Source organism: Trachypithecus francoisi, unplaced genomic scaffold (assembly GCF_009764315.1).
Source record: "Trachypithecus francoisi isolate TF-2019V2 unplaced genomic scaffold, Tfra_2.0 Lachesis_group4, whole genome shotgun sequence".
Classification (NCBI taxonomy): domain Eukaryota; kingdom Metazoa; phylum Chordata; class Mammalia; order Primates; family Cercopithecidae; genus Trachypithecus; species Trachypithecus francoisi.
Window position 1 is genome coordinate 29420693 of NW_022681469.1, and position 27878 is coordinate 29448570.

The 27878-nt window shown below is 44.2% G+C and overlaps 1 protein-coding gene across 10 annotated transcripts in view; it reads right to left on the reverse strand.

Moving 5' to 3' along the window:
- The window catches only part of NRF1 (nuclear respiratory factor 1), a 151039-nt gene extending 135538 nt beyond the window's left edge, over positions 1 to 15501 (reverse strand). For 3 of the 10 annotated variants that reach the window (XM_033194510.1, XM_033194522.1, XM_033194521.1), the window contains exon 1: positions 15373 to 15501. The gene's annotated coding sequence lies outside the window, so the exon portion shown is untranslated. Of the gene's footprint in view, positions 1 to 14773; positions 15272 to 15372 lie in introns of those variants that run through there. The other 7 variants (XM_033194519.1, XM_033194511.1, XM_033194518.1 and 4 more) reach the window with 3 other exon arrangements.
- Between the last annotated feature and the right edge of the window lie 12377 nt (positions 15502 to 27878).

Genomic DNA, 27878 nt, shown 5'->3' on the forward strand with positions numbered 1-27878 from the left:
TGAATTTTTCTTATATCTTCACAAATCAATAATAAAGGCATTATTGTCCCTGTCTTAAAATTAAGGCAATTCAGCCAGGGATGGTGGCTCATGCCTGTAATCCCAGCACTGTGGGAGGCCAAGGTGGGAGGATCACTTGAGGCCAGGTGTTTGAGACCAGCCTGGCCAACACAGGAAGACCCTAAAACAAAATAAAATTAAAATTTTGTCTGTAAAACAAAAAATTAAAACATGGGGCCGGGCGCAGTGGCTCATGCCTGTAATCCCAGCACTTTGGGAGGCCGAGGCAGGTGGATCACGAGGTCAGGAGATCAAGACTATCCTGGCTAACACGGTGAAACCCCGTCTCTACTAAAAATACGAAAAAATTAGCCGGGCGTGGTGGCGGGCACCTGTAGTCCAAGTTACTCGGCAGGCTGAGGCTGGAGAATGGCGTGAACCCAGGAAGCGGAGCTTGCAGTGAGCCAAGATCGAGCCACTGCACTCCAGCCTGGACAACAGAGCGAGACTCCATCTCAAAAAAATATTTAAATAAATAAATAAATAAATAAAACATTAGCTGGGCATGGTGGCGCATGCCTGTAGTCCCAGCTACTCAGGAGGCTAAGACAGAAAGATTGCCCAAGTCCAGGAGTTTAAGGCAACAGTGAGCCAGGACTGAGCCACTGCACTCCAGTGGGGAAACAGAGCGAGACTCTGTTTCTAAAAAACTAATAAATTTGAAAATAAATAAATAAAATTAAGAAGATACAGACTCAGAAAGGTTAAGTAACATGCTCAAGGTAGCAAACTTAGTAAGTGGCATTAACAGAATTTAAGACCAGAGCTCCTATAGCGGGTTGAATGGTGGCTCCCAAAAAGTTATGTTCACATGCTTACCACTGGCACCTGTGAATACTTATTTGAAGAAAGGTCCTCAGAGATGTAACTAAGGATCTTGAGATCATCCTGAATTATCTAGGTGGGTCCTAAATCCAGTGACAAGTGTCCTTTTAAGAGTGAAGCAGATAGATTACACAGAGAGGAGACAATGAGACCATGGAGGCAGAAACTGGAGTGACATAGCCACAAGTCAAGGAATGCCACCAAAGGCTGGAAGAGACAAAGAACAGATTCTCCCCCAGAGCCTCCTGAGGGACCACTGCCCTGTGAACACCTTGATTCCAGACTCCTGGCCTCCAGAACTGTGAGAGAATACATTTCTGTTTCTTGAAATCACTAAATTTGTGGTTTTATGGCAGCCCCAGGAACGAATGCAGTCCACAAACTCACTCTCTCCAGCATTCCCTACTACCTTCCCACGGTTGAAGGATCTAGGGAATGTAAACTAAAATAGGGATGACTTGGACAATAAGGAAAACGAAAACTAGACTTGCTTTTGCAAGCCCTAGAGAACAGAGTAAAATCAGTAGGTAAAAATTTTAGGGATACCACTCAGGAGGCTGAGGCAGGAGGATCCCTTCAGCACAGGAGTCAGAGCAGCCTGGGCAACTCAGAGACCCTGTCTCCAAAGAAAAATAAAAAGGTTCAGGGAGAAATTTCAGTTGGAAAAATTTTCCAACCATCCAAATATCTTAAAGACTAACCAGACTTTTGGTAGGTGGTTACGTTTCCTATCACTGGATGTGTTCAAGGAGATACTGAAGACTTTTAACTTTGGAGAGCAGAGCTGTCTTAGATGATTTAGAATCTCTTCCCACCCTGAGTTCCTAAAATTATAAAATGTTAGATAGTACCACAAAAGCCTAAGTAAAATATTACAAATGAGTTTTGGAGGTTTCTACAATCATTCAAATAAATACTGCTTATTATGTGTCAGGCACTGTGCTTGGTAATGAACACAAACACAGTATCTACTCTCACAAAGCTTACAATCTGGTGGGACAGACATATATCAAGCAATATGCAAACAAATGTAAAATTATATATATGACCACCTATAATGAAGGAAAAATGCAAAAAAGAGGGAGACCAGGTAAAACTTCCCTAAAGAAATGATGTTTGAGCAGAGACCTGATGGATTTAGTCATCCTTTGGTGCCTGGGGGTGAATCAAAATCCACAGATGCTCATGTCCCCTTCAGTTGGGCTTCCACATCCACAGGTTCTGTATTCTTGGATAGAAAATACCATACCATGTGGCTACAAAATGGATTTCTTCAGAATGAAAGCAATCACTGTGGTGGATTCTCAAGTGAGAATTAGCTCTTGCTTTCCTACCTTTCAGATATAGAAGTTTAAAAGACAAAAAGTTTGTACTTTTTATTCTCAGATTCTCTACCTCCCGCTATGTCTGGAAGATAGTGATTTAAGACTCTTGTCAAGCATACATTCTAAAAGCCCTTCTTTTGGAAAAGATCCTAATCTTTCAAAGTAGAAGGAAAGAGAATAAACAAGTCGGACTTTGTCATCGTCACCTCTACAGGCTTTACTATTCTTACAAAATGCAGTCACTAAGAAACTATTTACCCTAGATTTGCTTTCCATTTTGTATAAAAAATAAAAACAAAAACAAATCAGCTACCAGAGGGATTAAAAACAGAATTAAATGAATAGGCAGGAAAATTGGGTTACACTACCAGCTCTAAATAGGATTCCACCATATAAAATCTTTAAGAAAGATACCTTTGAGAAAGTTCCAGTTATTCTTTACACAGAATTGGAATCATATATATCACATATTTCACTGAGTATATGAGTTGGATTACACAGCATTTTGAATATTTATATTTTATGTATACAAAATATTTTGAATTCCCTAGAGATAATGCAAAAAAAAAAAAACAGGTATTTTTAACACTACTGTATTATACTATTGCTGCTACTAATACTTCATGTGCTGACAACTGGAGTTAACTCAGAAGGTCCCAGGGTAAAATAAAAGACCAATGCTATCTTGAGACAAGGTTCTTCACTTCAGAAACTATCCTGCAAATAGAAATCTTAGCTTAGGAAGCATCATGGCAGAGTGGAGAAAAAGCAAGTTAATATGTGAATGAAATCAAGGTTAACCCAGGATTTAGCTTTCATTCTGCACTAAGTAAGCTTTCATGGGCAAGCCCTTTACACCCTTACTCCAAGTTACCCTTACCTCAGCAAAACCATAAAGAGTGCTTACTCCAAGTTACCCTTACCTCAGCAAAACCATAAAGAGTATGAAAGTAGGCCGGGCGCGGTGGCTCAAGCCTGTAATCCCAGCACTTTGGGAGGCCGAGACGGGCGGATCACAAGGTCAGGAGATCGAGACCATCCTGGCGAACACGGTGAAACCCCGTCTCTACTAAAAAAAAATACAAAAAACTAGCCGGGCAAGGTGGCGGGCGCCTGTAGTCCCAGCTACTCGGGAGGCTGAGGCAGGAGAATGGCGTCAACCCGGGAGGCGGAGCTTGCAGTGAGCTGAGATCCAGCCACTGCACTCCAGCCTGGGCGACAGAGCGAGACTCCGTCTCAAAAAAAAAAAAAAAAAAAGAGTATGAAAGTAAGCATTTCCTCAACAAATATGTATTAGGAGAGAAAATTTAAAAGTATCTTTTACGTTTCATTAAAACAAATGGATCTCTAACTGTCCCATTAAGAATGTTTCAAGGTAAAAGTAAATTGATAGTGTGAATATGTATTGTGCATATCCATGTGTGCTCAGAAAAATATCTAAGCCAGCTGGTCGCAGTGGCTCAAGCTGGTAATCCCAACACTTTGGGAGGCCAAGGTGGCAGATCACCTGAGGTCAGGAGTTCAAAACTAGCCTGGCTAACATGGTGAAACCCTGTCTCAACTAAAAATGCAAAAATCAGCTGGGCACGGTGGCAGGCACCTGTAATCCCAGCTACTCAGGAGGCTGAGGTGGGAGAATCACTTGAACCTGGGAGCCAGACGGAGGTTGCAGTGAGCCAAGATTGTGCCAGTGCACTCCAGCTTGGGCAACAAAGCGAGACAACAAAGCTGTCTCAAAAAAAAAAAAGAAAAATATCTAAACCATGCATATTAAAATATCTTTGTATTGTAGAATTATTTTTAATTCTCTTCCATTTTTCCACAATGAACACATGACATAGCTTTTTCCATTAACAGAAAAATATATTTATTGTTCAACATGTAACACAGACTTAGAATCAATTTTGGAAGAAATTTTAATTTAGAAGAAAATTTAAGTATTATTTCTGTCCTCCTTTTTCAAATGGGGAAAAGGGCCCAGTAAAGATAAGTAACTTGCCTATCCAAAATCTGACAGTGAAGTCATTAGGGCCATAATTGTATTATCTGTATTTATGTTTATTTTTTTCTGCTCATAAAAGCTAATGGATGTTCATTAAGGATAACTTGAAAAACAATGAAAAGTACAAGAAAGAAAATGAAGATCACCTATAAGCTTATAGACCAAAGATAACCACTAATGGGGGGTGTTTTTCTTCTAAATTTTTCACTACAATATATTTTGGCCAGGCGTGGTGGCTCATGCCTGTAATCCCAGCACTTTGGGAGGCCGAGGTGGGCAGATCATGAGGTCATGAGTTCAAGATCAGCCTGACCAACATGGTGAAACCCCATCTCTACTAAAAATACAAAAACTAGCCCAGCGTGGTGGCGGGTGCCTGTAATCTCAGCTACTCAGGAGGCTGAGGCAGGAGAATCGCTTGAACCCAAGAGGCGGAGGTTACAGTGTCCCAAGATCGTGCCAGTGCATTCCAGCCTGGGTGACAGGGCAAGATACCATCTCAAAAAAAAAAAAAAAAATATATATATATATAGAGAGAGAGAGAGAGAGAGAAAGAGAGAGAGAGAGAGAGAGAGAGAGAGAGAGAGAAACTTAAAATAATACAGCCAAAAATTAAAGAAGACAACAATTTTAACACTTACTCAACATTACCACATAATTCTGGTAACAGATCAAAATTAGTGCTTCTTTAGACTTAGTACCTACAGCTAGTTCTGGGGTAAGAGACTACCAGTTCTATGATGGTGTTCCATGATGTGTTCTTATTTAGCAAATCTTGGCTAGTTCTTTGATTTGTGGGCTATTTTTACACGGAAGATCTGTTACCAAAATTTTTATTTCATAATTGTTTAATGAAAGAAAGAACTAAAAAAAGTTCCCAAAGGAAAAGACAAAATACTCCATTCTATCTGGGCCCTCTTTGGCGATGTACTGAACGTAAAGATCATCCACAAACCCAAGCTAATTACAAATTGCATAACACAAGTTTAAGATTACCCAACATATTTATTCATATCATTCCTGTATTTACCAAGACTACTGGTAAAATAAATAAAAGTTGTAGACCCTCTCCCCAGAAAAACCACAAATTAATCCCAAGTGGCAGTAAGTTACTTTGAGGGTGGCAAGCAAAAGTTTAGATATCACTGCCCCAGAAACTATGGCCTAGCTGACAAAACTGCCTCTTAATCTAATTTCAAAGACCCAAAGATTAGCAGCAGGAAGCAAAAATTACCAATTATCTAAAAATTCAGAAAGAAATATTTTGGAAATCAAGATCTAGTGAACACACAATGTGCTTAAATTTCTTAATTTTATTCACGACTTTAGAAATGTGAATGCCAGCAATTTCTTAGCATTAAATCATCTTGGATCTCAAAGTATTCCATAATCGCCCTATTTCAGAAAGACGCTACGAAAACCATCAACAGCATTTTCATTTCATGGTCAGAAAAAGTAAGGAGAAAATAAATGCCTTGCCCCATATCACTAGGTTGAAATATTTGTGCATTTAAAATTTTTTCCAAAGCATAAACAACACCTAACTTAAAAATGAATTTTTTCTGACAAATCAGCCAGCTTGGTAAAAAAATTTTTTTCCAACAAGCACAATCTATCAATCTGTTTTCTTTCAAAACACTTTCCCTTTAAAACAACAGTAATTTGGGCCTGGCGTGGTGGCTCACGCCTGTAATACCAGCACTTTGGGAGGCCGAGGCGGGCGGATCACAAGATAAGGAGTTCAAGACCAGCCTGTCCAATGTGGTGAAAACCCATCTCTACTAAAAATAAAAAACTAGCTGGGCATGGTGGCAGGCGCCTGTAACCCCAGCTACTTGGGAGGCTGAGGCAGAAGAATCGCTTGAACCTGGGAGACGGAGGTTGCAGTGAGCCAAGATCATGCCACTGCACTCCAGTCTGGGCAACAGAGCGAGACTCTATCTTAAATAAATAAATAAATAATAAATAAATAGATTCCCCTACCCCACAAAGCCTACTGTATCTACAGTGCATGAATAAACATAAACTAAGTGTGAGTCCTAGAGTATAAAAAAAAAACAAGGAATCCAGAGACTTGACAAAATGCTGAAACTGGTTAAGCTTTGCTCTGGCATTCCTCCTACCTTCCTTCTGGTGCTCCTACTCCCATTTCTAAGAAGTTTCTCATGTCTTTCCAAAGTTCTTCACCTGAGACACCACCTACTCAAGAGTTCTTTCCCTTGATCGATCTCACTTGTTGAGAACTGATTTCAGCCAGCTAACACAACCAACACTTGATTTCATCATTTAGTAAAGGTCCTTGCTTTGCTGTGTGTCAAGAGCCCCCTTAAAAATCTCATAAATGTTGTGGACCCTCTCCCCAGAAAAATCACACATGCACTCACACATAACTTTTCATACAATTTTAAGGGATTCAGGGTTACACAGCCAAAATATATGAACCCCAGAACCATTAAAACACCAGGTTAAAAACCCCCTTATTTAATATATCAATATCATAAGACCTCAAAACTGTGCAAGAGTTATTTGTATTTTTTTTTTTTTTTTGAGGCAGAGTCTCGCTCTGTCGCCCGGACTGGAGTGCAGTGGCCAGATCTCAGCTCACTGCAAGCTCCGCCTCCCGGGTTTACGCCATTCTCCTGCCTCAGCCTCCCGAGTAGCTGGGACTACAGGCGCCGGTTTAAGACACTGTCAACTCAAATGAAATTTCCTATTCTCAGAATCTAAGACAATGTAAAAAAGACAAAAAATCCCCAAACAATATGGAGATTTTTAGCCAGCCTTGTCATTGGGGGTCATCTCCCAAAGCATTTAATTAAGCTGCAATTCCCATGAGAGACGTGGAGGAGCAGGACCTACTTCTAAGCATGGGTCTTCTACTAAGTTAGGTTCTGTAGGCCCTACCCCTGAATTTAGTAATGCTCTAGAAATCCATTCTGTCTAAACTATCATGGTTCCTAGCAAAACAATACATACATATATATGTATGCCAAGTCCAGTTTTTATCCCAATGAACTTTTTTTTTTTTTTTTTGAGACGGAGTCTGGCTCTGTCGCCCAGGCTGGAGTGCAGTGGCGCGATCTCAGCTCACTGCAAGCTCCGCCTCCCGGGCTTACGCCATTCTCCTGCCTCAGCCTCCCGAGTAGCTGCGACTACAGGTGCCCGCCACGTCGCTCGGCTAGTTTTTTTTGTATTTTTTTTTTTTAGTAGAGACGAGGTTTCAACGTGTTAGCCAGGATGGTCTCGATCTCCTGACCTCGTGATCCGCACATCTCGGCCTCCCAAAGTGCTGGGATTACAGGCTTGAGCCACCGTGCCCGGCCCTTTTTTTTTTTTTTAAATAGATATGAGATCTTGCTATGCTGCTCAGGCTGGTCTTAAAGTGCTGGGTTCAAGAGATCCTCTGGCATTGCCCTCCAAACCAATGAACTCCATGGTATTTCACGTGGCTAACTTTCCTGTCAGGATTCACTTAATCCCCCTCTTCAGCTTCTTCAACCCTATAATCTTACCAGTTTAGCCATTCTTTCTCAATTTACTTCATAGGTTTCTATTCTTCTACTTGACCCTCAGATGTAGATGCTCTCCAAGGTTACCCTTAGTTTTTTTTCTTCACTCCTGATATGGTTAAGCATTCCTAATCCAAAAATTTGAAATCTGAAACGCTCCAAAATCTGAAACTTTCTGAGTGCTGACATGATGTCACAAGTGGAAAATTCCACACCTGATCTCAGGTGACATGCTGCAGTCAGAATGGAATCAAAACTTTGCTTCCTGAACAAAATTATTTAAAATATTGTATAGAACTGCATTCAGGCTGTAAGATGTATATGAAACACAAATGAATTTCAAGTTTAGATCTGGGCCCTATCTCCAGGGTATGTCATTATGTGTATACCAACATTACAAAGTCAAAAAAAACTCCAAAACACTTCTGGTCCTAAGCATTTTGGATAAAGGATACTCAATCTGTACTATTTTCTCTTTTTTTTTTTATAGACAGGGTCTTACTCTGACAACCAGGATGGAGTACAGTGGCCCTATCATAGCTTGTTACAGCCTCAAACTCCTGGGCTCAAGTCATCCTCCAGCCTCAGCCTCCTGAGTAGCTGGGACCACAGGTGGCTACCACTATACTGGACAAATTTTTTAATTTTTGTAGAGACAGGGTCTCGCTGTGTTGCCCAGTCTGGTTTTGAACTCCTGGCCTCAAGTGATCCTCTGCATTGGCTTCCTAAAGTGTTAGGATTAGAGGTGTGAGGCACTATGCCTGGCTTTCTGCAGTTTTTATATGGCATTATACTGATGAATGCAAATCCCCTTATTGATCCCAATGCCCCTTTGAGCTCCAGTCCAAATATCCATGTACTCACTTGACATTTCTTGATTCCCAGATATCTAAATACATCTGGAATCATACTCTATTACCTTCCTCCTCAAATTCTGTTCTTCCTATACATTCCCTATCTTAAAGGCATCATCATCACCCAATAACCAAACTATAATCTTTAACTCCCCTTAACTCAATTGTCACCCACATCTGACAACTGTGAAGTAAAAATGATCCCCGGAATCTATGTCCTTTTACACTACAATTTAATACTCTCACAAGTCTCTAGTCCAATCTTCACATGTCATCTTTTCAAAAACCAGAGTGGATGTCCTACTCAAACCTCTTATGGTCCCTAAATGCCTATAGAATAAAGTTCAACACTCATGAGCATGGAATTACAAACTCTTCCCAATACGGCCACAACCATATCAGTTTCACTTTCCACTATTCTCCAAGTAAAGCAAAATCCACTTGCTAGTTCTCCAGACTACTGATGCCCTTCCTCTCAGCCTCTCTTCTGTATCAGTAATGCAGCTACTTGCCCTACCAAGTCCTACTCAAACTTCCCCTACATGAAAAGTCTTCCCTAACCTTACTTTTCTCTGTGTATCATTCTCCTCTTCCTAGAAGGAATTTCTCCCTCCTCCTATAATCCCACACCACTCTTTGTTTACTCTATTTTGGTTCTCTAGAAGCTGTGTAACATAGCTGGTTGAGCCCATACCTTTCTGCCCTACACGACAAGGCCCAAGATTTGTTACTCTAGCACCTAGCACATGCCCAGCATATGGTGTGTCTTTAATCATTGTCAGGTAAATGAGTGGCAAAACTCCAAGTGAGAATACACTTAAGGAGGTTCTTTCTCAATGGAGAGAATGCTTCCCTCTCCTTTGAACATAAAACAAGAATCAGGTCCCCTAGTCCCCAACACCCAATTTCTAGTCCACTGATTAAATAGATGTAAGCAATGTTTCATGGGGACATTTCCTCATTTCCCCTTGTTCTTTGTAGGTTTAGCTGCCAGCCTAACCACATTAGCATTCAGTAGCAGCAACAAAACAGACTCTTCAAGTTCTAAGACTTTACAATTACCAACAGTAAAATACATGCTCTTTTTTTAAAAACCGTCTTAATACATATGCATACAAAGCTCATTCTTCATGAAGATTCAGAAAATGGCTTGGCATAGTTTATCCTAACAGGCACCACTTAAAGAGTTCTTAAGAAAATGTCCACTTAAGCTGTCAGCCAAACTTTTCACATTTGTAACCACAGAAATCAGCATGCATGAATTAATTGAAATACTATGCTTACAAACAACGCAATTACTATAGTCTAAACCACCAAACTGATAATCCATTACAAAAGCAGCTCTTACAACTGTTTTTGAGAATATTTCCCCTAAAAAATTCCAGTGATCATCCCAATCTATAAAACTAGATTCTTATACTAGTATCATCTTCTCTTTCCCCCTCTTCTCCCCACCAACACTCCCTCCAACACACACACACACCCCTCCTTACGAGAAATGGCTTCCTCAAGAAATTATCTGATGGTTCAGCAGCAGTTGGAGCTTTACACAAACTATGTTGTGATTGGGCAAGGCAGACTACCAGATCTGGGATTTAGTAGACCATTCCTTATGGTCAGAATATCTTCTAAGTGACTACTCTTAGAAAAACAACACAGATTTGCCTCAAGAGATTACAAATGTGGTAGGCCTACCTTAACAGCAACTCGTTTTGTTTGTTAAGAAACAGGGTCTTACTGTCGCCCAGGCAGGAACACAATGCCATGATTATGCTCACTGCAACCTCAAACCCCTAAGTTCAAGTGATCCTCCTGCCTCAGCCTCCTCAGTAGCTCAAACTATAGGCATACGCCACCATACCCAGCTAGTTTTTCGGTTTTTAAAAAAATATTCTGTAAAGACAAGATCTCGCTACATTGCCCAGGATGGTCGAGAATTCCTAGCCTCAAGCAATCCTCCTGCCCTGGCCTCCCAAAGTGCTGGGATTACAGGCATGAACCACCATGCCCAGCCATTGTTTTCTAATATACTAGAACATCTCTGTAAAGTTGTATTTCTGGCCCTTCTTCGGGTCACAGAAAATTTACTTGGTATCACATAAATGTTCACATTTTAAAACATTTTAGGCCTAAAGACCACAACATGATGAAGTCTTTTTGATGTTTTGCTAAATACACTGCATTAAGTCAGGCTGCAAATACATTAGCCTAATTCTGAAGTGCACTTTAAAAAAAAAAAAAACCATATATATATTCTAAGGTATAAGCAATCCACTTATTTTTCTTGAGCAGTCAAAAATTCATTTCCCAAGTTTTGTCCATATTACATTAAAATAACTTCAAACAAAGCATTCTTGTTGCTCGAGGATTAAAAGTTTCCAATAGCTCAATATGGTTTTAATCTTCTGGAAACACCTGAAATTGATTTGTTTCACCTTTTACTATTTATCTTCCAGTCTGTTTACCTTAGTAGAATACTGATGGATGAAAGTACTAACTGAGCCGGGCGCGGTGGCTCAAGCCTGTAATCCCAGCACTTTGGGAGGCCGAGACAGGCGGATCACGAGGTCAGGAGATCGTAGACCATCCTGGCTAACACGGTGAAACCCCGTCTCTACTAAAAAAAATACAAAAAACTAGCCGGGCGAGGTGGCAGGCGCCTGTAGTCCCAGCTACTCGGGAGGCTGAGGCAGGAGAATGGCGTGAACCCAGGAGGCAGAGCTTGCAGTGAGCTGCGATCCAGCCACTGCACTCCAGCCTGGGCAACAGAGCGAGACTCCGTCTCAAAAAAAAAAAAAAAAAAAAAGTACTAACTGAAAACCCAAGAAAGTGGATAATCCACCCTCTAGTTAATAAGGAAGGAAATACAAGATACATAAGGCACAAAAATTAACATGTATCTTGAGACTCAAAAAACATTGGCCTTGGTCTAAATAAAATGTTTCTAAAATAACAAGTGGGTTCCTTTTTCATTGCTGTTTTACTAAGCATTCATGGAAAATTATATTCGGGTAAGCTCAGACTGAAAACACTAGCTTTAGCTATCAAGGAAAACATGAAAGAACATAAAGAAAATGTCTTTTAGTATAGAACATTATCTGAAATGTTTTTTACAAAATCAAAGATTGGTATTTTAAGATTGATTTTCCAAATACTCTATATATACATATTAATAAGCATCACACATAGTCACAAACATCTAAATTCAGATATCCCACTTCCTGGATGATTACGGGCCCAGAAAGGGCGCATCTAAACTCTCGAGGTTAAAGTAGACATTTGTGAAATTCAACAGCCCACGGAGTTTCCCCTAACCCTCCAATTTTTCACAGTGGCACTGTGTGGATGAATAAGCCTGCTTCAGCATGAAGCAATGGGCTTGTCTAAAGACATCTGACAGAAGCTGAATGTATACATTAACTTCCTGTTGAGGTAGGACTGCAGACTGTTTCTAAAGACTGACAGTTCATAGTCCCTCCAGAAACCAAAAAATCAGCACGCTTTTTCAAATACTCGTGGAAAAATTTTAATTTTAGTAATTACTGTTCTTCGTTATTATTCCTCAACTTTACTGAATGCCTTATTCCATACAAGAAAAGGCATAAAAATTTAATCCCAGACCACAGGAGCTTAAATTTCCCTTAAAACAAGTCACTCATTTGTGGTTATTTCACATAAAATATTTCTAAAGACAACCCAGAGTTTTGGTTGAACTTACAGCGTGGAGGCAATGCAAATTCAGGTATTTAAATCATGGGAAGTTGGCCTTCAGTTCCCTAACAAAATTAGACAAGTGACTAATTATGGTTTAATAAAACAAAAAACCTACAATTTGGGGTTCTAATGACATACACAGGAATTCAGAAGGAAACCTGAAATCCCTTCTCCTTTAAACCCTTCTACATCTGGACAAGGGCCCTCATTATCTCCTACTTCTATAGTTCCTTCTCTTAATACAGGAGCTAAATTTCCTTGAAACAGGTTATGAAGCCACTGCCAGCATGGTGGTGCTTGCCATAGTCTCAGCTACTGTGGAGGCTGAGGTGGGTGCATTCCTTAAGCCCAGGAGTTTAAGGCCAGCTTAGGCAACATAGCAAGACCCCCAACTCTAACTTAAAAAAAAAAAAAATTATATATATGTATACACACACACACACAAAATATATATATTTTTATAAGAAAATTATTGGGCCAGGCGCAGTGGCTCACACCTGTAATCCCAGCACTTTGGGAGGCCGAGGCCAGCAGATCACCTTAGGTCAGAAGTTCCAGACCAGCCTGGCCAACATGGCGAAACCCCGTCTCTACCAAACATTAGCCGGGCATGGTGGTGGGCACCTGTAATCCCAGCTACTTGGGAGGCTGAGGCAGGAGAATCGCTTGAACCCAGGAGGCAGAAGTTGCAGTGAGCCAAGATCGTGCCACTGCACTCCAGCCTGGGCAACAGAGTGAGACTCCATCTAAGAAAAGAAAAAGAAAAGAGAAGAGACCTATTTCCACAAAAACTCCCAGCTTGGGGATAAGAAATTTTCCTTGCTACATGAGACTATGACCACTGACTACTAAGCAAGTAATTTTCCCTCCTATATATGACCACTGACTACTAAGCAAAAAGTCATTTCCCTCCTATATTTTGAGTTTGAGACTGTGTGAGGAAATTAAAGGACTTCAAATAAGGATGGGTCAAAAGATTAAGTAAAGAATTTTCTCTCGTTTTTTTTTTTTTTTTGGTGAAGTCTCACTCTTGTACCCCAGGCTGGAGTGCAATAGCACGATCTTGGCTCACTGTAACTTCTGCCTCCTGGGTTCAAGCGGTTCTCCTGCCTCGGCAGACCCCGCCCCCAACCCTCCCAATAGCTGGGATTATAGGCGCCTGCCACCACACCCAGCTAATTTTTGTATTTTTAATGGAGACGGGGTTTCACCATGTTGGCCAGGCTGGTCTCCAACCCCTGACCTCAGGTGATCCACCGGCCTCAGCCTCCCAAAGTGCTGGGATTACAGGCGTGAGCTACCGCACCGGGCCGTAGAGTTTTCTTAATCTGATTGTTTTTTTCCTCATGGGCCCTGTTGAAAGCCACTAAGTCCTATAAAAAGACAAAAAAAAAGCCCCTTGACACAAAAAAATTCTGCAGACAATTTAGCATCTGAGTTAAGAGTAAATATTCTACATTGCATGTGATAATTATGTCTGCTTTCGGACTCATAAGGAAATTACTTGGATGCACGGAGAGAACTAGTCATATTTTCACTGTCTTACCGGGTAAACTGTCAAGAACTGTCAAACACAATTTTAGGGAGTCTGGATACTAACGAATCTCACACACAGACACACAAACAGCATCTCCAAGACTCTAACACCCCCCTTTCCCAATTACCTACTGGTCAAGCCCAAAGGAAAAAGAATTTTTTAAAAGCCTGGGCTGAGATGGCATGGGAAAAAGGATCACACTGTGAGCACAGATGATGTCCCGGGACAAAAGCTCTGCCCAACGACTGCCTAAGCTGACAAGCTCACTCACACTACCTTTCTCCTTATGCGTCTCTCAATACACGGTCTCTGAACACTTAAGAAAATGTGAATTTTGCTTTGACCACAGAAAGAATTCAGCACGATTGACAGCAGCTCTAAAATAAGCAATTAATATATTCTAATCTAATGCTTGAGAAGAATGGAGAGCAGGTAACAGCTCCTCCAACTGGCTGGAGCACATATCACTGGAAGCCCCCAACATTAAGATTTTTAAACAACTTCAAGTTCTGGTGGGCACAACCAAATACACTGCGGAAACTTTGAGATCAGCAGCCACGACACAACAGGTGAGAGAGGCAGCAGACATCACTGCACGGTGGAGTGCACAACACGCAATGGCAAACCCGAAAAGGTCTGGGGATATGGGAAAATACCATGCAGACGGCCATCTCAGAGACCCTGTCTTTGCAGTGGCAAAAGGTTCAGTTCCTTCGGAGGGGCGTGCCACTCCCCCTCTCCCTCACCCAGGGGACCACCACCCCAGGAACAGGAAGAACCGTGGCCCCTCCGCCGGCACATCTCAACTGGGGAAGAAAACACAATGTCGCTCCTTATTTCTGCGTACAAAAGGACTTTGCGCCCTCCTTCTAGAACTGCCGCCCCGGCCACCTCCTAACTTGCAAGAAGGTGGGCAACGCGCCATATTCCAGCGTCCCCCAGTCTACCTGGGTAACAAGCCCACACCACCCGGCAGGAGGGAAGCTTCGGAGGTCGCCCAAAGAGCCAGCCTCCTCTCCCGCAGAAGACAGCGGCTCCCGCGCCCCAGCCCGGCCCCGCCGCACCGCCCGCCCGCGGACGAGAGCCGGGAAGGGCCGAGGCGGCGAGCAGAGAGCCGCGGCTCCGGTCCCGCGCAGCCCGCCCACCTCCCGCTCCCGGGCCCGGCGCACTCTCCCGCGCCTCCCGCTCCCGAGCCGCGGGAAGGCCGGGCCCCGGGTTCCACGGCGGGGAGGAGGCCGCGGCCCCGAGAGCCCCAGGCAGCGAGGGAGGCCGGAACCCTGGGGCTCTCGGGAGGGCAGCGCCTCCCTCCCAAGCCCGCCAGGACGCCTGGGGCCTAGTGCGGCCTGCGCATCCTCGGGGTGGCGGTTTGGCTGGGCCGGGCCGGGGCCCCCCGCCCGAGGCGGGCCGAATCCGGCGGGGGCCCAGGCCCGGAGCCGGGGGCGGCAGGGTGCCGGCTGCGGGGCGGGCCGGCCGGCCGGCTGGCGGGCGGCGTGTTGCGGCTGCGCCGGGGCTGAAATAGCTGGAGATTGCGCGGTAGGGCACTCACCTCAGAGCGGCTGCGCTACCGTGGGCCTGCGCCGTGGAGACTGCGACCGCGCCGGCTCCTCGCAGCCTCCTGCCACCAGCGGCAATGGCGAGCGCTGCCGCTTCTGCCGCCGCCGCCGCCGCCGAGGAGGGGGAGGGGAGGGAGAGGGCACGCACGCGACGCACGGCCCGGCTTCCCCGCCCGGCCGCCGCCATGATGAGGAGGTCGGCGCTGCTGCTCCGCAGGCAGGCGGCGGAGAGGGCTAGCGGCGAGAGCTCTGGCCTCCCCCGCCAGCGCCTTGCGTGCACGGAGCGCTTCAGAGGTTTGGTGGAGGCCGGAACCTCAAAAGCAACTGGATTAGCACAACGCGGACACCCAGGAGAAGGGGAGCAAGCGGGCCCAAAATGGTTGCTGATCAGACGAGTGGCATCTCTCGCCCCCCTGCCGCGGGAATTGGGACCTCCAGACTGTGCCTGGGGGATCGGCAAGTGGTTCCCCTCGGGTTTTTTCGGCGCTGCCTTCCCGGTGGCATCCTCACTCTCTTTGGAATGATCTCTGCTTTCCTATCTCTAACTCTTCCCAGATATTTATTTGAAAGAAAAAGTTTTTGTGCAAAGCAACATATGAATGTATTCAGCCATTCGATCGTTCGGCCAACATTTCTAGGGGGCCCGTGCTGTACCACATATTGTTCTGAGTGCGCTGAAGATGCACCTGTATGAAGACAAAGTCCTGGGTCCCACGGAGCTTATTCGAAGCAGTAGGGACCCCCATGCAGATGCCTGAGAAGTCGGGGAAAACAGCCTAACGGTGGAGACACACATGAGGGGTCTTTTTTCTATTTTTAGAAACGGAGGTGGGTGATCTCCCTATGTTGCCCAGACTGGTCTCGAACTCCTGGGCTCAAGCTGTCCTCCCGCCTCAGCCTCCCAAAGTGCTGGTATTACAGACCACCATGCCCGGCTGAGGGGTGGTTTTGTTGGTTTTTTTAGTGTCGTCAGGAGACTCCCTACATCAGAATTACTCAGGCTAATTGTTTTGAGTCCTGGACCAGTTGGTATCCAGAATCTTGGCTTGTTAGCCTAGGAACCTGCATTTTCACACCCCCACCTCCACACTCCTGGTGATTCTTATGCACATAATCATGTGAAAGGCATTGCATTAGAGAATTGCTAAAGGGTGTCAGAAAACAGATAAAATCAGGAAGCTTTAATTTTCAAGATTCTATTAACCTCAAAATTCAACGTATCCAAAAATTGAATGTCTTTTTCTCCAGTGTTTTCTAGGAGAGTGCCACCACCAGCCACCCAGGTGCTCAAGCCAGAAACCTGGAAATGATCCATTGCTCCTTCCTCTCTCTCTGGAGTCCCCACATTAAGTTAGATGTGTTTGTTTGTGAGACAGATTCTCACTCTGTCACCTAGGCTGGAGGGCAGTGGTGCAATCATTGTTCACTGCAGCCTCGACCTCTCTGGGCTCAAGGATCTTCCTACCTCAGCCTCCCCAGTAGCTGGGACTACAGGTGCCCACCACCATGCCCGGTTAAGTTTTGTATTTTTAGTAGAGATGAGGTTTCGTCTTGTTGGCCGGGCTGGTCTTGAACTCCTAGACTCAAGTGATCTGCCTGCCTCAGCCTCCCAAAGTGCTGGGATTACAGCTGTGAGCCACTGCACCCAGCCCCAATTAGATCTTTAAAACTGTTGTTCCCTGTCAGTTCTTACTCTGGTTCAGGCTACTGTCATCTCTCCTAGAGACACTGCAGTAGACTCCTCGTGGTCTCCCTGCCACCGAAATTGCCCTCTCCAAATCCACAACAGCTTGAATGGTCTTTCAAGAAAGAAAATCATGTCGTTTCCCTGTTTAAGACTCTTAAAAAGATCCCATTAACACATAGGTTAAAGTCTAAAATTCTTTGAGGTGGCTACAGGGCCACTGGTGATCTCATCCTTGTTGCCATCTCTGACCTCATCTGCCACAGGTATTTCTCAGGCTACACTCAAAACTGGGAAGCTCTCAGATCATTTAAGCCTGGAAGTTGTGCCTCCTCACAGCTGTTCCAAGGGCTGTTCCCTTTACCCATAACTTTCTTCATTTCTCTCTACTCCATCTATGCACTTACTTGAATCCTCACCTGAATAATTCCTACTATTCTTTCAGATGCCAACAGTAATACCATCACCTCCAGGCAGCATTTTTTCATCTCCCAAGATTGGGTACATTAGGCCCTTTGTCATCACACCCAGTACTTACTCCCGACATTTATTGAGCGCTCACGATGTATCAGGCCCTAGTGTAAGCCTTTATGCACATTATCTTCTTTCTCATTTAGCTATCAAGTAGAGCCCACAAGGTAGGTACTATCTTTTTTTTTTTTTTAACTTTTGAGATAGGGTCTCACTGTGTCTCCCAGACTGGAGTACAGTGGCACAAACAACTCACTGCAGTCTCAACCTCCTGGGCTCAAGCGATCCTCCCATCTCAGCCTCCTGAGTAGCTAGGACCACAGGCAGATGCCACCATACCCAGCTAATTTTTTTTTTTTTTAACTTACTTTTGAGATGGAGTTTCACTATTTTTACCCAGGCTGGAGTGCAATGGCACAATCTCAGCTCACTGCAACCTCTGCCTCAGCCTCCTAAGTAGCTGAGGTCACAGGTGCACACCACCACACCCAGCTAATTTTGTATTTTTAGTAGATACAGGGTTTCACCATGTTGGCTGGGCTGGTCTCAAACTCCTGACCTCAGGTGATCTGCCCACCTCAGCCTCCCAAATGCTGGGATTACAGGTGTGAGTCACCGTGCCTAGCCCTAATTTTTAAAATTTTTTCTAGAGACAGGGTCTCGCCTTGTCGCCCAGGCTGGTCTCGAACTCCTGAGCTCAAGCCGTTCTCCTGCCTCAGCCTCCTAAAGTGCAGGGATTACAAGTGTGCAGCTGTGCCCGGCCTGGGTAGGTACTCATCTCCCATTTTACAGATGAAGAAACAAGGACATGTAGAGGTTACTTGCCCAAACCCAGACAATAAGCCAGATCTGAAAGTCATCAGCCTGACCTCAGAGTTGTACTTTTAACCATTACGAGGGTCTCAGGCCAGTACCCACTGATGAAACACATAAATAACTTAGTGGGTCATGACCAACATTTCATTAAAGAAACGGAAAAGGTCAAAGAACATCAAACTTAGTAAGGCTCTTGTTTTGTGAAACTTGTCAGATTCTCTAATATGATAAATACTAAATCTTACAAACATTGAAAATACAAAATTAAAATATTACCAAGGTTAACACAAAAGTATGAATACTACAGATCTGATTTATTTTACCATCTTCATCTTTAATGCTGAACCTTCTTAGGATTAAATGACATTTACCATCCCAAGCAAATTGAGGTTACTGCCCCAAACAGACTGGGCTTACCTTTGCAGGAGAACAGGGGAGGCTGTGTTTTGGCCAGAGATTTTTGGCTAAGAGTCAAGACACAGAGATTCTTCTGCTACCACTGTGAACACATCAAGTCCCTTTCACGTACATGCTATTTCCACAGAGGTCTCCCCACACCCTACCCTACAGATTAGATTCCCAATGATGCCTTATTTAATTCTTGTTGGATCTATTGATTTGGTTATGAAGTAGGTGAAATTCTGGTAATCTCACCCAGGTTCCTTCCCCTCTTGATTAGATGCAGCCAATCTATTCACTGGATAATTAAATTTGGCATTCATTTTCTGTGCTTGCCCTATCTGCTACTATCCTGAAGTCATTCTAGTGACCAAAAAGGTACCTTGAGCCAAACTGTAGAAGGTTCTAATGGCCTCCTTAGAATTTTTTTTTTTTTTTTTTGAGACGATGTTTCGCTCTTGTTGCCCAGGCTGGAGTGCAATGGTGTGATCTCGGCTGACTGCAACCTCTGCCTCCCAGGTTCAAGCGATTCTCCTGCCTCAGCCTCCCAAATAATTGGGACTACAGGCATGCATCACCGTGCCCGGCTAATTTTGTATTTTTAGTAGAGACGGGGTTTCACCATGTTGCCCAGGCTGGTCTCAAACCCCTGACCTCAGGTGATCCACCCACCTCGGCCTCCCAAAGTGCTGGGATTACAGGCCTGAGCCACCACACCGGCCAAGGAATTGGTTCATAGTAGGCAATAGACAATTGACAATTTTAGAGCAAAGCACTAAGGTCATGGCAGTGTAGATTCCCCAGGGAGTGAATTGAGCTTCTGGTCTCTAGAGGGCGCTCAAGGCTCCTCCCTCCCCACCCTCTTCTTTCTCCCAAAGTGGAGGTAGGATGGTGAGGAAGAAATTTCACCTCCCCACCACGAAACACACACAAAGGAAGAAAATCTTACTAAAATTGGAGAATATGGAATAACATTTTCTTGGGATGGAGCCCTTAAAAGATAACACGTTCAACAAAAATGGGTGCCGCATCTTTCCCGTTCTTCAACATACTGTGAGTGGTAACAAGGGCTGCCCTTGCCCTTCTCAGAGGCAGCCCAGCCAGCTTGCTGTCTTTCCCTCTCCCACAAGGTATCCAGACCCTAAGGCTATGGCCCACAGATAAAGTCTTAGCAAGGTCCTGGGCTTGGGGCAAAGAGGCTGCGGATTTGTCTTTCTCTCTAGTTTTTCTGGTTAGTGTGCCTCTATCGCACTCAGAAGAAAAGCTCCAAGACTCATATTTGGGCATTGATGTGGGGAGGATAGACAGAGATGACCAGAGCCCAGCCTATCTTTCCTGACTTCTGCATTGTGGTTCATACCCAGCTAATAATAAAGTGCTTCTTTCCCTGGTGTATCATTGCACATGTACTCCCCACACTCCTCATGAGGAGTAGAGATGGCTAGCCAAGACAGGATTCAGACATTCCCACACCCCCAACCAAATATCCTCTCCATACCATCTTTATTAATCAGTCCTTGAACGATTTCCTAAACTCCCTAACAGTCAGGTTGGAGATGACTGAAAGAAATGAAAAGAAGAAGACCAACAAAGGCGATAAAGAAAAAGTCAACACTGCTTAATAACTGATGAGATAGTGAAGGACTAGGAGGGCAAAGGTCAGAAGTAATTCCAGGTGTTCAAGAACTAAATGCTGGAGAGATGGTAGTGTCGTTGACAGTCCTCTAATGGGAAGTGAATTTCAATAGAAAGGATGTGTTTGGTTTCAGACAGATCAAGTGACTGGTGAGAACAGGAAGGCCATGTGTTTGGAGCAGATTACTCTGGGTACAGTCAGCTGCTGGAATGGAAGTGAAGAAGGCCCAGCAGAGCATCAGACCTGAGTGCAAACCGTGGTGGTGGTGGTGAAATAGAGGGAAGGGAGGGATTTGAGAGACACTGGGAAGAAAGGTTTTGGTTTTTGAGACAGTCTTGCCCTGTCATCCAGGCTGGAGTGCAGTAGCATAATCTTGGCTCACAGCAACTTCCACCTCCCGGGTTCAAGCAATTCTCATGCCTCAGCCTCCTAAGTAGCTGGAATTACAGGCGAGTGCCATCACATTCAGCTAATTTTTGTATTTTTAGTAGAGACAGGTTTTCACCATCTTGGCCAGGCTGGTCTCGATCCACCTGCCTCGGCCTCCCAAAGTGCTGGGATTACAGGTGTGAGCCATCATGCCCAGCCACCAGAATTTTCATCAAGGCTCAGAGACTGATTACATTTTGAGTGTTTGAGTGAGTTTTCAAATAACTGCCTACAACTTAGCTAATAGCTTTGGCCAGTTGCTCTTTTTAAAATGAGATCATTCAGTCATTGCATTTATTTATTCAACAAATACCTCGTAACAGTCATCTTTGGGTATGACTCACTAGTTCAACAGAGTCTCCCTTCTGTAGAAACTTCCCCATTCACAGAGATGACCTCCACCAGTCATGCCTATATTTGAGACCCTCTCTCTCTCTGCCCCCCATTGCTGAGTGATTCGGGGGTGGTCACCCGACCCAAGCAGTGCAACGTTTATTCTCTGTCTTGGGAATTTAGAATGTTTGTTTGGCTCAAAGATACAGAAACTGGAAGCTAGAGCTGATGATGGAGCTGATCACGCTAATGATGGAGCTATGGAGATAAGATGCATGAACACCACTGAGGTCCCCAAGATTGCCAGATTCCTGCAGTGCCTTCTGGCCACAGATGGTTGGTCCAGAAGCAGGTTCCTAACTCAACCTGGGCCAATTAGAGCCTTTCATGGAGATTTTGAAATTGAAGTTGAGATCTCTCTCCCTGCCCTTCTGTGTGTGTGTATACTTGAGCTGCAACTTACCCAACTTTGGAAGCTGTAGGCAGAGGCAATTTTCCGCTAAATGAAGTGAGAAACAAAGTCTGTCATTAGGGAGAGAGGAGCAAGGCAGAGGCACACAGAGAAGCAGATAGAGAGGAAGCGGGCGGGAGTGGGGCGGGAGTTCCTGGAGTTCCCACAGTGCTCTAGTTTCTGATTCTCTTCCTGAGACCCACAGGATTCCTGCCTTTGGGTTTCTTAAGTTCCTAAATAGCTCCTGATTGCCTTTGCCTTTTTTACTGAAAGTCCTTTGAGCATGGTTTCAGGTGAGTAGACACTCCTAACCTAAAGAGCTGTAACAAATACACATGGGCTTGTGTGAGGTTCCGTGAGAGGCACCTGGGATCCAGTATGGGTCAGGCGTGGTGCCGCCCTCAAGGAACTTAGTGGGGAGAAAATGAAGTCTGTACTTTAATAACTACAGTGCAGGCTAGGAAGAGAACACCCTTAGAGATGTGCAAATCAAGCTCTTTGGGGGTTTAGAGGAGGCCTAGGACTGCTAAGGTAAGGCTGGGACTAGGGAGAGGTAAGCGAGTCACTGAGGAGGCAAATTTTAAGAAGCCACCCACTCTCAGGGTGTGTGAATGCAGAGTTGGCGCTTGCATGACCCTGAGAATGAGCAACCCCTTAAATGTTGTATCTTAGGCACCTTGCCAAGCTCACTTTTAGCTTGCTGGACTAATTGTCGGGATCAGGAGGTCTTCAGAGGAAAGTTAGTGTCTAAGCTGAACTGAAGGACAGGGTGGTTTTGGACTTCGTGACATATACTTCAAGGTAAAGTAACAATATGGAAAACACTCCCGTGAGAATGACGTCTGCTCTAGGATCATCAGGCTCTTCGGTGTGACTTAAGAGTTCAGGGCATGAAGGAAGAGGGGGCAGTAAGAAAAATGGAGAGAACATAGCATCAGATTCTGCAGCAGAGGAGAAAATTACTAAGCTGGGAAATAACATAATCAGAGCAGTACTTAAGATGAATCTAACAGAATAGCGTGAAATAAAGAAAGGCTAAGGAGAGGACAAACAGGAGGCTGTTGTGGCAATCCAGGCATGAAAGTCTAAACTCATCGGCACTGGGAATGTAAATGCCATAAGAAAAATAATACATCATTAATATAACTTGGCCATTGAGTCGATGTTGGAGACAAGAGTAGAGAAATCAGAAACACTGCTAAACACTATGCAGCTGTAACAAAGAATGAGAGAGCATTCAGTAAGATCACATCCAAGATAATGTACATGAAAAACGCAAGGGATAGAACTGTGTATGTGGCAAGCTATCATTTGCATTTTTATTTTTTAAATTGTATTTATTTATGCTTGTTTTTTCTTTTTTTTTTTACTAATTAAAAAAATTAATCAATTATAAAATGTTCAGCCACTTGATTTTTTTTTTTTAAAGTTCCGGGGTATATGTGCAGGATGTACAGGTCTGTTACATAGGTAAACGTGTGCCATGGTGGTTTGCTGCACAGATCAATCCATCGCCTAGGTATTAAACCCCGTATGCATTAGCCCTTTTCCCCAGTACTCTTCCCCCACCATCCTCTCCTGACAGGCCCCAGTAAGTGTTGTTCCCCTCCCTGTGTCTATGTGTTCTCACTGTTCAGCTCCCACTTATAAGTGAGAACATGTGGTGTTTGGTTTTCTGTTCCTGCATTAGTTTGCTAAGGATAGTGGCTTCCAGCTCCATCCATGTACCTGTAAAGGACATGATCTTGTTTTTTTATGGCTGCATAGTATTCCATGGTGTATATGTACCATATTTTCTTTATTCAGTCTATCATTGATGGGCATTTGGGTTGATTCCATGTCCTTGCTATTGTGAATAGTGCTGCAGTGAACATACGTGTGCATGTATCTTTATAATAGAATGATTTATATTCCTTTGGGTATATACCCAGTAATGGGATTGCTGCCTCAAATGGTATCTCCGGTTCTAAATCTTTGAGGAATTGCCACACTGTCTTCCACAATGGTTGAACTCATTTACATTCCCACCAACAGTGTAAAAGCATTCCTATTTCTCTGCAATCTCACCAGCATCTGTCATTTCTTGACTTTTTAATAATCGCCATTCTGACTGGTGTGAGATGGTATCTCATTGTGGTTTTGATTTGCATTTCTCTTTTTTTTTTTTTTTTTTGAGACAGAGTTTCAAAAACTTGTTGCCAAAGCTGGAGTGCAATGACGCGATCTCGGCTCACTACAACCTCCGCCTCATGGGTTCAAGTGATTCTCCTGCCTCAGCCTCCCGAGTAGCTAGGATTACAGGTCTATGCCACCACGCCCAGCTAATTTTAGTATTTTTAGTAGAGACAGGGTTTCACTATGTTGGCCAGGTTGATCTTGAACTCCTGACCTCAAGAGATCCGCCTGCCTCTGAAAGTGCAGGGATTACAGGCGTGAGCTGCCACACCCAGCTGATGATAATTTCTTTTGCTGTGCATAGCTCTTTAGTTTAATTAGATCCCATTTGTAGAATTTTGCTTTTGTTGTGATTGTTTTTGGCAATTTTATCATAAAATCTTTGCCCATCCCTATGTCCTAAATGGTATTGCCTAGATTTTCTTCTAGGGTTTTTTGTAGTTTGGGGTTTTACATTTAAGTCTTTAATCCGTCTTGAGTTAATTTTTGTATAAAGGTGTAAGGAAAGGATAGAGTTTCAATTTTCTGCATATGGCTAGCCAGTTCTCCCAGCACCATTTATTAAACAGAGAATCCTTTCCCCGTTGCTTGTTTTGGTCAGGTTTGTCAAAGGTCAGATGGTTGTAGATCTGCGGTTTTATATGTGCTGCCAAAGTGAGCACTATTTATTTATTTTTTTTAAACAGAGTCTCACTGTGTTGCCCAGGCTAGAGTGCAGTGGCACGAACATAGCTCACATGGCCTCATTTGCATTTTTAAAAGGAAAAAAAGTTTTGTTTTTTGAGCCAGAGTCTCACTCAGTCGCCCAGGCTGAAGTGCAGTGGCACAATCATGGCTCACCACAGTCTCGACCTCAGGCCCAGGTGATTCTTCCACAAGCCACCATGCCTGGCCCTTTTTTTTTTTTTTTTTGTATTTTTTTAGTAGAGACGGAGTTTCACTTGTTGTCCAGGCTGGTCTTAAACTCTTGGGCTCAAGAGATCTGCCCAAGGTGGCCTCCCAAAGTGCCGTAAAGGCGTGAGCCACTGCACCTGGCCATAAAAAGGAAATATGTAAACAAAAAAAATCTTTGCTTACATATGTTTATATATCCCTAGAGAAATACATATAGAATTGATGACATTAAGTGGCCTGTTTAAGAGGAGAAGTGGGGTGGCTGGGAGTCAGCAGTGAGAGTCTTTTTAGTGTTTATAATTTGAATATTTTAAATCTGAACCTTTTGGATGAATTACCTAATGAAGAAAATTAGTTTAAATTGCTTTAAAAAATAAATAAATATGAGCTGGGCGTGGTGGCTCAAGCCTGTAATCCCAGCACTTTGGGAGGCCAAGGTGAGTGGATCACCTGAGGTCAGGAGTTCGAGACCAGCATGGCCAACATGGTGAAACCCCGTCTCTACTAAAAATACAAAAATTAACGTGGGCATGGTGGCAGGCGTCTGTAATCCCAGCTACTGAGGAGGTTGAGGCAGGAGAATCACTTGAACCTGGGGGACAGAGGTTGCAGTGAGCTGAGATCGCACCATTGCCTGGGTGACAAAAGTGAGACTTCATCTCAAAAATAAATAGGCCAGGCGCAGTGGCTCACACCTGTAATCCCAGCACTTTGGGAGGCCGAGGCAGGTGGTTCTCAAGGTCAGAAGCTCGAGACCATCCTGGCTAACATGGTGCAACCCCATCTCTACGAAAAATAGGAAAAAGTTAGCCGGGCATGGTGACAGGCGCCTGTAGTCCCAGCTACTCAGGAGGCTGAGGCAGGAGAATGGCATGAACCCAGGAGGCGGAGCTTGCAGTGAGCCAAGATCATGCCACTACACTCCAGCCTGGGCGACACAGCGAGACTCCGTCTCAAAAAATAAAAATAAAAATAAATAAAATAAATACATAAAATAAAATAAAATAAAAATAAATATGTAATCCCAGCACATTGGGAGTTCGAGGAGGGTGGATCACCTGAGGTCAGGAGTTTGAGACCAGCCTGGCCCACATGGTGAAACCCCATCTCTACTAAAAACACACAATTAGCTGGCTGTGGTGCTGCGTGCCTGTAATCCCAGCTACCAGGAGGCTGAGGCAGGAGAATCGCTTGAACCCGGGAGGTGGAGGTTGCAGTGAGCTGAGATCACGCCATTGCACTCCAGTCTGGGAGACAGAGCCAGACTCCATCTTGAAAATAAATAAATAAATAAATAAATAACCCCAAAGCCCAAATATGATACTGAAGTATGGAGCTGGGTGACAGTAGCTCCATTAACAAAGAACTCGGGAAGGGAAGTGCACTTGAGAAAAATACTGATGTGTTGGCTTGGGATACACAGAGTCTGAGATGCCAGTTGTACATGCATAAAAGAGAAGAAGTCCACAAGCAACGGAGGAAGGCAAGCAATCCAATAGGAAGTTTGAAAGAGCTTTGTCAGAATAGTTATTGTTGAGTGTGCAAGGAAAAGCCAGAATTCAAGAGGCAGCAGGATGAAGGGAGAGTGGGAATATAGCGGTAACTAGAGTAGAATCCTTTAAGAATGGTGGATGGAAAGGGAGTGATGGAGAGTTTGTGATAGCTAGAGAAATCTTGGGATCAAGGCAGCATGTATGTATTGGGCAGGAGGGAGATTTGAACCTAGTTAGAGGCTTCTGGAAAGGAACCCGTAGAAAAAGAGGTTGAAGTGATGGTTAAAAAAAAAAAAAAAAAAAAAAAGGGGAGGAGCATTATGAATACAGGGGATTAAAAACAGAAAAAACAAGAGGAAGAAATTTGATGGAGAAAGTGTTCTAAGAAGGTGAGAAAGCACAAAAATGGTGGGGGACTGAAAGGATGTGGGACACCTCCACGTTTGAGAGACTGGAGGGGAAGAAGGAAGGACGGGAGACGGTGTAGACTTGAGTGTTTGCAGGGGCCCTGGGAGGGAGAGAGATGTCAGGCTGGTTGGTTCCTGCTTTTCTATGAGGCAAGAAACAAAGTCATCTGCTGGAAGGGCCCCCCACTGCCAGTCAACAGGAGCGGGGAGCAATGGCAAAGGTGTGGAACAGGCCTTGTGGAGGGAGAAGACGCCAAATAAGGGCAGGCAAGAGAGCTGACCACCAGCGTTGAGGATCCAGATGAAACTAGGACCCACTCAGGTATGTTGACACCAGTTGACATGGCTTATTCTTTCTGGAACCTTCAAGAGCAGACCACAAATGTTCAGGTGGCTAATGCATACTTTGGTTGCTTGTTTTGAGCTTTCTGTTCTGTTAAGTCTCAACTTAGGGTTTTCTTGTTGGTTTGGTTGGTTGGTTGGTTGGTTCTTCTAATTGTGGTAAAATATATTGTATTAGTTTTCTAGGGCTGCCTTAAAATCCCACAAACTGGGTGGCTTGCACAACAGAAATGTATTCTCTCACAGTTCAGGAGGCTGGAAGTCTGACATCAAGGTGTCAACAGGGTTGGTTTCTCCTAAGGCCCCTCTCCTTGGCTTGCAGACACAGTCTTCTAACTGTGCACATGCGTGTCTGGTATCTCCCTCCCTCTCTCCCTCTCTCTCTCTCTTCGTGTCCCAATTTCTTCTTTTTTTTTTTTTTTTTTGAGACTGAGTCTTGCTCTGTTGCCCAGGCTGAAGTGCAGTGGCGTGATCTCGGCTCACTGCAACTTCTACCTCCTGGGTTCAAGAGATTCTCCTGCCTCAGTCTCCCAAGTAGCTGGGATTACAGGCATGTGCTACCAGACCCGGCTAATTTTTGTATTTTTAGATGAGACGGGGTTGCACCACGTTGGTCAGGCTGGTCTCAAACTCCTGACCTTGTGATCTGCCCACCTTGGCCTCCCAAAGTGCTGGGATTACAGGCGTGAGCCACTGCACCTGGCCCAATTTCCTCTTCTTATGAGGATGCCAGTCATACTGAGTTAGGGCCCTCACTCACTCCATTTTTACTTAATTACCTCTTTAAAGGCCCTATCTCCAAACAGTCACATTCCGAGGTACTCAGGGTTAGGGTGTCAGGATTCAAATTGGCAGGAAGTGGGACGCAATTCAGCTCATAACATACGCGTGACATAAATGTACCATGTTAACCATTTCAAAGTGTACAGGTCAGCGGTTTTTGGGGGTTTTTGTCTTTGCTTTTGTTTT